The following is a 12,569-nucleotide window of genomic DNA, read 5'->3' as shown; positions in this document are numbered from 1 at the left end:
GGGAAGCCTCTAGAGAGGTGAGAGCCAGGGTTGAATCTGGAAGGGTGAGTGTGTCAGGAAGAGAGGTGGGGGTGTTCCCAGGAGAGGAAGACGCTCGAACATGGGCTGGGGCAGGGGTGCTGGGACACCTGGCACCTGGAGCAAACTCGGGGTCCTGCCAGCGTGCATTCATGAATGCTCACTGGGCATTGCAACATGGGCAGGGCATTGCTCGGGGTCATTTGCTTTCTTCTATGAGTAGCTCATGATTGCCAGGCTCTGTTCAAGGAATGTGTTTAGGGGATGCACACACATGATGCTTGCTTATACAAAGATGGATGTGGCTGCCTGTGGAGGATGGACTAGAGGGAAGTAAAAGTAGGGAGTAGGGAGCTTGGGCAGAGGGGTATCTGGGAAGCCGCTATTTCCAAGGCAGAAGCCCAGTGGTCATACCAAGGATGGTGGAGTGGTTGGATGTAGGGCGCCAGGGGCGTGAGAAGAGAAAAGGACCAGGTCTGATGAGGTGGGTGGATCATGGAGTTACTGGGCCCTCCTGGTGGGACAAGAGCTCCAGAGCAGGGGGAGACTGGTGGACGGGGTCGGGGCAGGCAGTCTGGATTTTATACTAAAGGAGGTGAGTTGGGTGTGTCATGGAAGGAAAATGGCATGGACCACTCTGTATATTAAAAATATCTCTCTGGAGGAATAAACAGTACAAAAAATGTAGATTTTATATGTACTAGGATCCAGCTTGTATAAAAGTTTAATATACCATAAATGTAGCATTACAAATCAATGCAGAAAGAAGAGATTAGTCACTGGTGCTGAGACAATTGGTTAGGTACTTCAGGAAAAAAATAATGTTGACTCCTCAACATCATAGACCTAAATAAAATCCAGATGGATAAAAGAAGCAAATTCAAAAGAATAATAATGATAAATCTCCGAAATAAGCAGGGAATAAGTAAAGGTGAATGCTTATTTGATTTCTGGATAGGACAGAGCTTTTTAAGCACCAATGAAAGGAATCTGTGATTGATAGATTGGGCTATATTAAAGCAAAACCTCAGAACACCAGAGAATGTCACAAATAAAATTAAAAAGCAAACACACTGAGGAAGAATATTTGCAATAATGATGATGGATCAATGATCAATATCCCTCACATATAAAAAGTTCTTAAAAACAAACAAGAACCAACACGATATTGTAAAGCAATTATCCTCCAATTTAAAATAAATAAATAAAGCACATACATACACAAAATAAGAAAACAGGCAATCACTCTAACAGAGAATAAACGACCTTTGTAGAAAAAGGGAAGCACATGTTTAATAGATGAATGAAAAAAGTTCACCTGAATAATTAAAGATATGCAAAGACATATAGGACAATATATTTTAAAAGCTCACCAAACTAAGAAAAATTTTAATAACAATTAAAAAAAAAAAACAGTATTAGTGAGGATACAGAACAATGGGTGCTCACACTGGTGGGGTTATAATTTGGCTTTTCCGTTAGAAAAAATGTGGTAACAGAAGAAGCCCTGAAAATATCCTCACACTTCGGTCCAGTAATTCCACTTCTAGAAATCTAGTGTCAGGGAATAATCAGAGACGTAAGCAAAGGTTCACACAGGGGAATTATACTGCAACATAGTGATGTTAAAAAAGGAGAAATAATTCAGTATCCCAAAAAAGAATAGTAAACAAATAAGGTGTGGTATATCCATGTGCTTGAATATTAAATATCAATTAAAATCAAGTTTCCAAAGAGTATTTAAGGACATGAATAAGCCTTAATAAAATAATATTATGTGAAAAAACTGAATATAATAAATATTTCATAGCTTCAGAAATCACTTATTGCACATATTATATATTACATACTACATATAGTATATATAAAATTATATACAGTATACTTATGATACATAATTATATAGTGCATGCATGCTAAGTCATTTCAGTTGTATCCGACTCTGCAACCCTATGGACTATATAGCCCACCACGCTCCCTTGTCCATGGGATTCTCCAGGCAAGAATATTGGAGTGGGTTGCCATGCCCTCCTCCAGAGGATTTTCCTGACCGAGGGATCGAACCCGCATCTCTTGCATCTCCTGCATTGGCAGGTGGGTTCTTTACCATTAGCGCCACCTGGGAAGCCCAATTATACTTCAGTCGTGTCTGACTCTGTGCGACCCCATAGACGGCAGTCCATCAGCCTCCCCCGTCCCTGGGATTCTCCAGGCAAGAATACTGGAGTGGGTTGCCATTTCCTTCTCCAGTGCATGAAAGGGAAAAGTGAAAGTGAAGTCGCTCAGTCGTGTCCGACTCTTGGCGACCCCATGGACTGTAGCCTACCAGGCTCCTCCATCCATGGGATTTTCCAGGCAAGAGTACTGGAGTAGGGTGCCATTGCCTTCTCCGAATTATATAGCACACTACGCTAAATATTATATATCATATAAATTGAACCATAGCAGAGGTTAGGAATACCAGACCCTCCATGCAGTCAGAAATTCACATATGACTTATACTGGACTGTCATATGCGCCATTCCACATTGGCAGATTTAAGCAACCATGAGCCCATGTAGTACTGCAGTATTTATCATTGATAGAAATCCATGCAGTTCAAACCCATGTTGTTTCAGAGTCAACTGTGCTATATTATATATATAGTATGTATTATGTATATTAGTGTCTGGTCTACAAAGGGCTGTCTTCTCGTTGTGTTGTTGTTATTACTATTGAAACCACTGGAAGTAGAACCTCCAGAGACCAGTAAAGCCAACTTCAGGGAAACTGAGTCTGGAGACTCCCCCTGCCCCTAAAGCCAATCCAACTCATAGGAATTCCCTGGTTGTCTAGTGGTTAGGACTCCGTGCTTTCACTACTGAGAGCCCAGGTTCCATCCCTGATAGGGGGAACAATGATCCTGCAAGCCACTTGGCACGACCAAAAAAATACCAAAAATGTTCACACCCAGAGAGCCACTGCAGATGGCAACAGCCCCAAGAGGAAGCCAAGACCTCCAGGGTGCCACCTGGTGGTGACAGAAATTATACCCTAAGCACATACCTCAGCACAGCTCTCATTTGTAATTCAAACTCAAGTGCATCATTTAAATCAGCCTCATTGGCTCTAACAACACCCCAGCACATTCTGTGGGTGGGTGTTGTCCTGGTCAGATTGCAGGATATCAGAATTTGCTTAATGAAAGGAATTCTGTTCTTAATTTTCTTCTGTAAGAGAAGCAGACACGTTGTCATTACATAAAGACGTTAAACTCAATTCGGGTATTATAGTTCCTCTACCTGGGATCTCCAGAGGATTTTCCTTCAACAGTATTTCCAGAGGACAGGTTTCAGTACCAAGGGTACCTGTGTCCACCTTGGAGCCCATTACTCTTCCCTTTGCTAATCTAAGTACCTTAAAGGAAGGGACGATGTAATGGGTTGGCCAAAAAGTTTATTTGGGTTTTTCCATTACATCGTATAGAAAAACACAAATGAACTTTTTGGCCAACCCAATATCTACGGTTCATTTCTAGAGCCTCAAGCTGAATGTGAGGCACATAATGGAAACTCAATAAATAGTTGGTATCACCAATCATTTATTATATAAACCATGTGCCAGGGCATATTAGTTACCTATTGCTGTGTTACAAATTACCCTAAACCCTAGAAGCTTAAAATAACAAAACTGATACAGTCTCACCCAGTTTGGGAGGGTCAGGAATTTGGGAGTGGCTTAACTGGGTGGTTGTAGCTCAGTGTCTCCTACGTGACTGCAGCCAAGAGGTTGGCCAGGGCTGTGGACATCTGAAGGCTTGACTGGGGCTGGAGGGTCCATTTTCAAGTTGGCTCTTCCATGCAACTGGCCAAATTGTGTTGGCTGTTGGCAGGAGACCTCAGCTCCTCGCCTTGTAGACCTGCCCATAGGGCTGCTTGGGTGTCCTCCTGACATGGCAGCTGCTTTTTCCAGAGAAAAGGATCCAAGAGAGAACAAGATGGAAGCGGCAGTGTCTTTAGTGACCTAACGGTGGAAGTCACACATCGACATTTCCACACTGGTTACACAGCCCAGCCCTAGTCCGTGTGAGAGGGGAACACCAGGAGGCCAGGATCACTGGAGCCATACTGGAGCCATACTGGAGGCTGGCGGCCACACAGGGACTCCATTGGCCATTTATAAATATTGCTTCTAATCCTCACGACACTGCTATGGGTTGGGTTTTTTGTCCTCACTGAATGGATAAAAAAACATCCCCAAAGTAATTAAGTGTCTTGGGACTTCCCTGGTAGTTCAGTGGTTGAGAATCTGCCTGCCAAATGCAGAGGACATGAGTTTGATACCTGGCCTGGGAGGATTACACATGCCAAGGGGTAACTAAAACTATGCTTTACAACTATGGAAGCCCACACGCCTAGAGCCCATGCTCCAAAATAAGGGAAGCCACCACAATGAGAAGTTCATGTTCTGCAGCTAGAGAGTAGCTCCCGCTTGCCTCAACTAGAGAAAGCCCGAGTGCAGCAACAAAGACCCAGAACAGCCAATAAATAAATATTCTATATTTAAAAAAAAAATTTTAATCGAAGTAGTGAAGCATCTTACCCTAGAGCAGAAAGTTCCAAATGATAAATGTCACCTTTATAGGAGGGACTCCAAAGTCACATGACAAAAGGCATGGATTTGGGATGTGGGGAGCAATGAGGGTCAGATTCTAGTTGGATCCTTCAGTGGTGAAATATTGCTTTCCCCTTGGCCAAACTGTTTCCTCATTCACTGAAAAAAATGCACCAGCTGTGTACTTGAACACCCTGAAATACTTATTCTAAACATCTCCCTAGTTAAGAATCCTTTTCTTATATCCAAATCTGCATCTTTATAAAGACATGAACCTCCTGAAGTTAGAGGTTGTACTCCTGGAGGAGTTAAACTTTTATAAAGAAGGCATTATTTGATTCAGGTATGAAAGCTCTGCTACATTGGTGAATCTCTTCCAAATTCTACACAACTGCCTAAATGTATTAAGTTTAACTTAGATGAGACACTTCAAAGGAAGAAAGCAGCAAGACTTCTGGAAGTTAGAATAAAGACCCAAGATAACAAGTTTCCAGGCTCTCTCCCCAGCCAGCCCCATTTCCCCATCTCTGATATTAGAATCACAACAATAGTGATGATGATGATGATGTATAGTATCTCATTTGAGTCTCCCCTTAACCTCAGAAGCCAGAATAATTATCTGTCCTTAATTGTATAGATGACAATGAAAGGGTAAGCAATTTCCCCAAACTCACATGGCTCATCTTTGGAGCAAAGTTGGGTTAGATCCTGAGTGTCCTGCCTCCCAATCCTGTGATATACTTTTCACTGCTCCCAAAACTTGAAAGCCAGCTGGTGCTCTGTGATGACTTAAAAGGGGTGGGAAGCTGGGGCAGTGGGTGGGAAGCTCAAATAGGAGGCTCAAGAGGGAGGAGATATATGCATGTGTTAATTAACCTGATTGTAATAATCATTTCACAATATATATATGTATCAAAAAAAGAAGAATTTATGGGTCAAAATAAAACCTTGACCAATAAAAAAAAACAATTTGAAAGCCAGCAAAATGATGAACCAGGGGGTGGGGAGGGTGAAATGAATTCTCAGGGTGTTTGTGGGTTTCTCATTAGAAGGGTTCACTGTTTCTTTTCATTGCTTTTCCATTGTGGCTGTTCTGTCTTTTGAGTTCTTTTTCTTCCCCTGATTTGAACATGAACCATCTCATTCAGATACACCCAAACTTAGCTTCCAGGAACTGTGCAGAAAAATTGCCCTGAACCCACCTCACTCCTCCCATTTTTTCTCTTCTCTCTTTCCAGAGTCAGCTGCAGGCTGAGCCCCCAGCGGCTGCTCCTCAGTGGCTGGGAAGCCCTGTCAGAGGGTGCATTTTTGGGAATCCAATTGGCCAAGGCACTGTGTTATTCTATCATCAGCAGGCGTTTTCCCTAGAAGTCCCGCCAAACCTTTGTAGGATGCCCTCACAGTCTAGTGCTGAGCTGGAAGAAACAACTGCACAAGATTAATACTAATAAAACAGATTCCATCTTAAAAAATGGCCAAATGCTCCCGAGATGGCAGAAATGGAGAGAACAGAGATTTTGAGAGTTACTTCTTGAAAGAAAATAACACATCATCACTTGAGTTCAAGGAATTTCCTGGTACTATCATTGGAAAAGTGGAAAAAGGTCCCAAGCCACAAGCTGAAAGTTAGAAAAAACAGAACCAGAGAAAGCCAGGGACCCGGGGCCAGCTGCTCAGGGCCACCCAGCTTACTGCTTCCAAGGTTAGCGTGCATCCCAGAGCTGCACAGGGTGGTCAGCTCCAGAATCGTCTGTTGGGGGACTGAGCTAGGTGCGCTTGTGGGTAACATTGGCTAATCGCTCTCGTGGTCTCTTTCAGTGAAGAGCACCCTTGTTCAGCTCCTCTGAGCCTCTGTTGACTGTGCTACTGTGACTCTTCTGTGCCTCTGTGGCAGCCTGGGATACCCTGGGTGAGGTTCTCAGTCTCCCAACACGAGGTTTAAAGGGCTGGTCAGCTGCATCAATTCCCTGTCCCAGTTTAACCCAGAGAACTCTCCATTGAGGGGCTCAAACTGAGGTTTAAAAAGGGTTGGCTGTTGTTATTGGGGTTTTTTTCTTTCTATCATTTATTTAACCAACATTTACTGAGCATCATCTATATGGCAGGTGCTAGAGAGGAAGCAGTGAAGAAAATGATCAAGTTCCTGCCCTTCTGGTGCTAACAGTCTAGTGAGGGAAACGGAATATTCATCAGGTATTAGTCAATTGCATGGAGAAGGCAATGGCACTCCACTCTAGTATTCTTGCCTGGAAAATCCCATGGACAGAAGAGCCTGGTAGGCTGCAGTCCATGGGGTTGCTAGGAGTTGGACACAACTGAGCGACCTCACTTTCACTTTTCACTTTCATTCATTGGAGAAGGAAATGGCAACCCACTCCAGTAGTCTTGCCTGGAGAGGATCCCAGGGACGGGGGAGCCTAGTGGGCTGCCATCTATGGGGTCGCACAGAGTCAGACACAACTGAAGCGACTTAGCAGCAGCAGCAGCAGTCAATTGCATACTTTGCTAGAAGAAAAGATAGAGCAGGAGGCCTGCGTGGACAGGATAAGCCTCAATGAGAAGGTGACACTGGACTAAATATCCAGGATCAGGGGACTTCTCGGGTGGTCCAGTGGCTAAGACTCCAAATTCCCAGTGCAGGGGGCCTGGGTTCAGTCCCCTATCTGGGATCTAGATCCCACATGCCACATGCAGATCAAAGATCCTGCGTGCCATAACTAAGACTTGGTACAGCCAAATAAATATTTTTTTGTAAGACTCAGGATCAGGAAGTATGGCAGATATATAATTCCCCAAAGATGTCCACATCCCAATCCCAAAACCTGTAAATGGCATTGTGTAAGGACCTATGAATGGGTGGCTGAAATAGCTCAGTTGGGAGAGTGTTAGACTGAAGATCTAAAGGTCCCTGGTTCAATCCCGGGTCTCGGCAACTGTTTCTGACCCTTTGCTTCCCTGGTGGCTCAGCTGATAAAGAATCTGCCTGCAATACAGGAGACCTGGGCTCGATCCTTGGGTTAGAAAGATCTCCTGGAGGAGAGCATGGCAACCCACTCCAGTATGCATGCCTGGAGAATCCTCATGGACAGAGGAGCCTGGCGGGCTGCAGTCCATGGGATCACAAAGAGTCAGACGCAACTGAGAGACTAAGCACAGCACATGGACCTTAGGTGGCAAAAGGGACTTTGCAGGAGTGATTCAGTTAAGGATCTTGGGATGGGAAAATTATCTGGGTGAGCCCAATGTCATGGCAAGACCCCCAAAGCATTAGCCAACACCTCCATTCCATCCCATAATTGCCATTTCTTTTTTTTATTTTTTCTTTTCTTTTCTTTTCTTCTTGGTCACACCACGAGGCTTGTGGGATCTCAGTTCTCTGACCAAGGATGCAAGCTGGGCCCTCAACAGTGACAACGAGGAATCCTAACCACTGGACTGCCAGGGCAGTCCCACCATTTCGTTTTCACAGTGAGAACATTTAAGATCTACTATCTCAGCAACTTCAAGTATATAATGCGATCACCATGCTGTACATTAGATCCCCTGTTTTTTTTTTTAATGTATTTCTTTCTTTATTGGGTTGTGCCAGGTATTAGTTGCGACACGCAGGATCTTTCAGTCAAGGCATATGAACTCTTAGTTGCGGCATGTGGGATCTAGTTCCCTGACCTGGGATTGAATTCAGGCCCCCTGCATTGGGAGCACAGAGTCTTAGCCACACGACCACCAGGGAATTCCCCATATTTGTCTTATAATTGGGCGTTTGTACCCTTTGGCCAACGTCTTCCTAATTCCGCCCCTGGTAACCACCATTCTATCCACTGCTTCATAAAACTCATCAAACTTCAACTTTTCTTGATTGCACATACAAATGAGATTATACAGTTTATCTCTCTCTATCTGACTTATCTCAGCCTAATGCCCTCAAGGTCTATTCATGATGTTACGAAGGGCAGGATTTCCTTTTTTTCTAGTGTCTGAATAATATTCCATTGAGTATATATAACACATCTTCTCTATCCATTCATCCCTTGATGGACATTTAGGTTGTTTCTATATCCAGGCTATTGTGAAAAATGTATTTCCTGTGTTTTCAACCCAGCACCTAGACACAAGAACTGACCTATTATTCTGATGTAAAGAAAAAAAACAGCTTCCTGTGCCCCCTCTGTTTACTAACTTATTTTAGAAGTTAGTAAAAATAACTATCCTGCCCCCAAATACCAGCACTCTCATCACAGTGCCTGAAATTCCACTATTTGACATTCACTCCTTTAGATACAATCCCCTATGCATTCATTCATTCAATGCCTGCCATGTTGACGGAAGGTTTGCCGTGTGCCAGACCCTATTCTATATGCTGAGAATTTAGCAATAAACAAAACAGTGATGTTTGGGGAAGACAATGAGGCCGAAAAGTCACAACTAGTGCAGTAGGAGGAAAACTCAGAGAACAGAGACCTGGAAGCCAGAGAAAGAAAGCGTTTTAAGAAGGAGGTATGGACTTCCTTGGTGGCGCAGTGGATAAGAATCCGGCTGGCAATGCAGGGGACACAGGTTTGATCCCCAGCCCGGGAAGATTCCACATGCCACAGAGCAACTGAGCCCGTGTGCCACCACAACTGAGACCTCACTCTAGAACCTGCCTGCAAGCCGCAGTTACTGAACCTGTGTGCCCAGAGCCCATGCTCTACAACAAGAGAAGCCACCAAAATGAGAAGCCTGCACATGACAACAAAGAGTAGCCCCCACTTGCCACAGCTAGAGAAAACCTGTGGGCAGCAACAAAGACCCAGTACAGCCAAAAATACAATAAATAAATATTAAAACAAAAAAAGAAGGAAGTGTGATTGACAAACACTGCCTGCCACTAAACAGGGTAATATGAAGACTGACAATTTACCCTGGGATTTGGTAAGATGGATGTCACTGAGAACCTTGACAAGAGCTGTTTATCTGGAGTAGTGAAAGAAATGCACAATAAGATTAGGTTCAAAAGAGCCTGGTAATTAAGGCAGTGGAATCAATGAGTATCATCCAAGCCTCCCATGTACAGATCTACAAGTTGTACACTGCACAACACAGAGGTACCCCTGATGTAGGCCATGATATGAACGCTGCTTCTTGGAGTTCCCAGATGGGCAGTCCTGGTACAGATGAATCTTTCTGGAATTTTTGCTATAAAGGGCAACAGAGAAATTGGGCAATAGTTATAAGGGGATTCGGAATCAAGGAAGAATTTTTTTCAAAATAGGATTTATAATGACAAGTTTGTCACTAATAGGAGTGACTTAGTAGGAAACAACAAATTGATTGAAAACAAATATCCCATAAGATGTAGTGACTTACCAGCTAGGGGGAAATTCCTTGACAGCAAACTAAAAGCAAACAAATGTGTGAGGAAAGGGAAGAGACCAAAGCCTGGGAGGAGAGAAATAAACTCAACAGGTTCAAAGATGAACTTCATTGGTTCCCCTGCTTCTACTTTAATCTGAGATGATGTTCCCAGAAAGGAAAAACTTAACAGAAAAGGATGCTTCTCTCATATGTGAATTCCATGCACAGTGGCACCTGGATAAGAGAGGGGAAATTTGATAAGTACATCAGTTAGGAATACTTTTTGGCTGTAAATAACAGAAAATCCAAAATATCAGTAGACTGAACAGGATACAAGTTTATTTCTTCCTTACTTAAAAGAAGCCTGTAAATATGCAGCCAAAGACTGGCATGGTGGCAATATGATGCCATCAGGGACTCAAGCTCCTTCTATATTTCTATTTCATTCTCCCAATATGTAGCTTCCATCCCCAAGGTTATCTCATGGTCCAAGATGGCTCCTGGAGCTGTAGCCATCAAGTCTACCTTCCAGGCAATAGAAAGAAAGACCAGATAGGGCTCTCCTGCCAGCTGAGTCAGCTCTCTTTAAGAAGACTTCTTGGAAATGCCATGCCACACTTCCACTTCCACTAGTTCAGAACTCAGTCTCAAGGGCAGACTCAGCCACAGGGGAAGCCAAGAAATGCAGTTTGTGGTTGGGCACACTATCCGGACTCCTGAGGAACAAGGAAAGAATGGCTATTTAGGTAGGCAACTAGATGTCACTGACTCAGAGAGTTTTTCCCAGAGTCATTCAAATGATGCTTCATCACCAATATGGAGGTTAACCTCAGACCAACCCCAGGGGAGAGAGGGGGGCAGAATGCAGAGAGCCTTGATCTTGAGCTTGGAAAAGACAGAAAATTCACATTTAAATGTGACAGCTCTGTGTGGGTGGAGACACAGCTACTGTTGGGAATGTGATGACCCTCACAGACTAGCTGCCAGCTCCCCAGGGCACCCCAAAGTGCAAGACCTGGGCCTTGTAGCATTAACCCTTGAATGCCCGGGGTGGGCGGTGGTGGTGGGGTGGTCCTAGATTTTCCAGGGACTTGTTCCCAGGATGCAAGCAGCAAGTCCAAGCCTCTGGGCCAGCTCCCACTGCCTTGGCTGGTGTGTTTTATCTCATTGCAGCCTCTGCACTTTGTTAGAGAATGTAAATTCCTACCTCTTCTCTTTACTTTCCTGCTCAAGAGATGGTGGAAAAGATGTTAGGGTCCCAGGACATGCCTTGTGTGGCCCAATATTCCTCGTGGCTCCTGAGCTGACATCAATTCATGGAATTTTTTACAACAGGCTTCTCTCTTCCTGCTGAGAAGCTCCCTGGATAGAACAACAGAGAGACCTACAGGAGGTTCAGCCAGGAAGAAAGGGCTGTGAGTAAGTCAGACCTCATGGCTCCTTCGAACACTCAGAGGTAACATTAATCTGGACACTTGGATGAAAGGCCCAGCTCTGCATGCCAGGCCATTTCTAAGCTACATGGCCAGAAAGGATCTCTGGATGCGGAGACCTGTGGCTCTCCTTCGCAGGGTGTGAGCCCAGGACTGGGAAGACTCATGCTTTCCCTGGGCCGCCTCACTGTCTTTCTTTCCGCTACCAATTTAGAAGCAGTGTTTAATAAGAAAAACAGAAGCCACAGGAAGAAGGAGACCCTGGAAACAATATATGTGGCAAAGCCTTTGCATCTCGGTTGCTCTCAATTAGGACACCCCTTTGTCTCTAGGGCAGGAAGCCTGCCAGGAATTAAAGACCAGTGACGACCACATCTGAACTCAGCCCCCACCCCCACCCCAGGGAATGTTCTCTGCAAACCAGAGCAAGGATGGCCCCCGTAGACCCACTGCTCCCCTCTCCTGGACATGGGCTGCTTTTTCTTTCTCCCCTCCTTCCTTCCCTCCTGCTCTCTCTCCTCCTCTTTTTACTTTTTCTTCCCTCTGTCCCATTACCCTTTTCCCCTCCTTTGTCAAGGTCTTTAGTCCTCTTAGGAGACATCCCTCAAGTTGGCTCCCTTGAGGGATGCCAGGATTAGAAGGCATCCCTCTAATACTTGACAATGAGGATTAGAAACAACATATATAAGTGGCCAATAGAGTCCCTGGGTGGCAGCCAGTCTCCAGTATGGCCCCAGTGATCCTGGCCTCAAGCATTACAGGTTGACTGAGTGATGTGTAGGACTAAATGCATTTCTGCTTAAGACGTCGCATGTCAAAGAGAAGGATTAGTCATAGCAACAGCCATGTTTACTGATTGCTTATGAATTTTTTTTTTTTTTCCGGCTGCTCCATGTAGCTTGAAGGATCTTAGTTCTCCCACCAGGGATCAAACTCGAGCCCCCTGAATTGGCAGCATGGAGTCTTAACCACTGGACCACCAGGGAAATCCCGTACATGATTGCTTATTATGTACCAGACACTGTTCTCAGCACTTAACAATCGTTAGCTCATTGGTTCCCCAAGACAATCTCATGTTGCTGGTATTTATGTTTCCTCCATCGAACAGAGAAGGTGGCCCTCAGACTAGAAGGTCTGAGGAAAGAGACTGAGTGATTTCTTTCCATTCTCCTGCTTCTGTGGGGAGCT

At 44.5% G+C, this 12,569-nt stretch overlaps 1 protein-coding gene and 1 non-coding gene across 4 annotated transcripts in view; one reads left to right on the top strand and one right to left on the bottom strand.

Moving 5' to 3' along the window:
• Positions 1 to 12,569, bottom strand: part of RFLNA (refilin A) — a 279,104-nt gene that overhangs the window by 136,676 nt on the left and 129,859 nt on the right. The window lies entirely within an intron of this gene.
• On the top strand, positions 7,471 to 7,543 carry TRNAF-GAA (transfer RNA phenylalanine (anticodon GAA)). The gene has a single exon. It is a non-coding gene; the product is annotated as a tRNA-Phe (tRNA).

Source organism: Giraffa tippelskirchi, chromosome 11 (genome assembly GCF_054371585.1).
Source record: "Giraffa tippelskirchi isolate mGirTip1 chromosome 11, T2T-mGirTip1v1.2.pri, whole genome shotgun sequence".
Lineage (NCBI taxonomy): Eukaryota > Metazoa > Chordata > Mammalia > Artiodactyla > Giraffidae > Giraffa > Giraffa tippelskirchi.
Note: the sequence above shows the minus strand (reverse complement) of the source record. Positions and strands in the feature narration are given on the sequence as shown.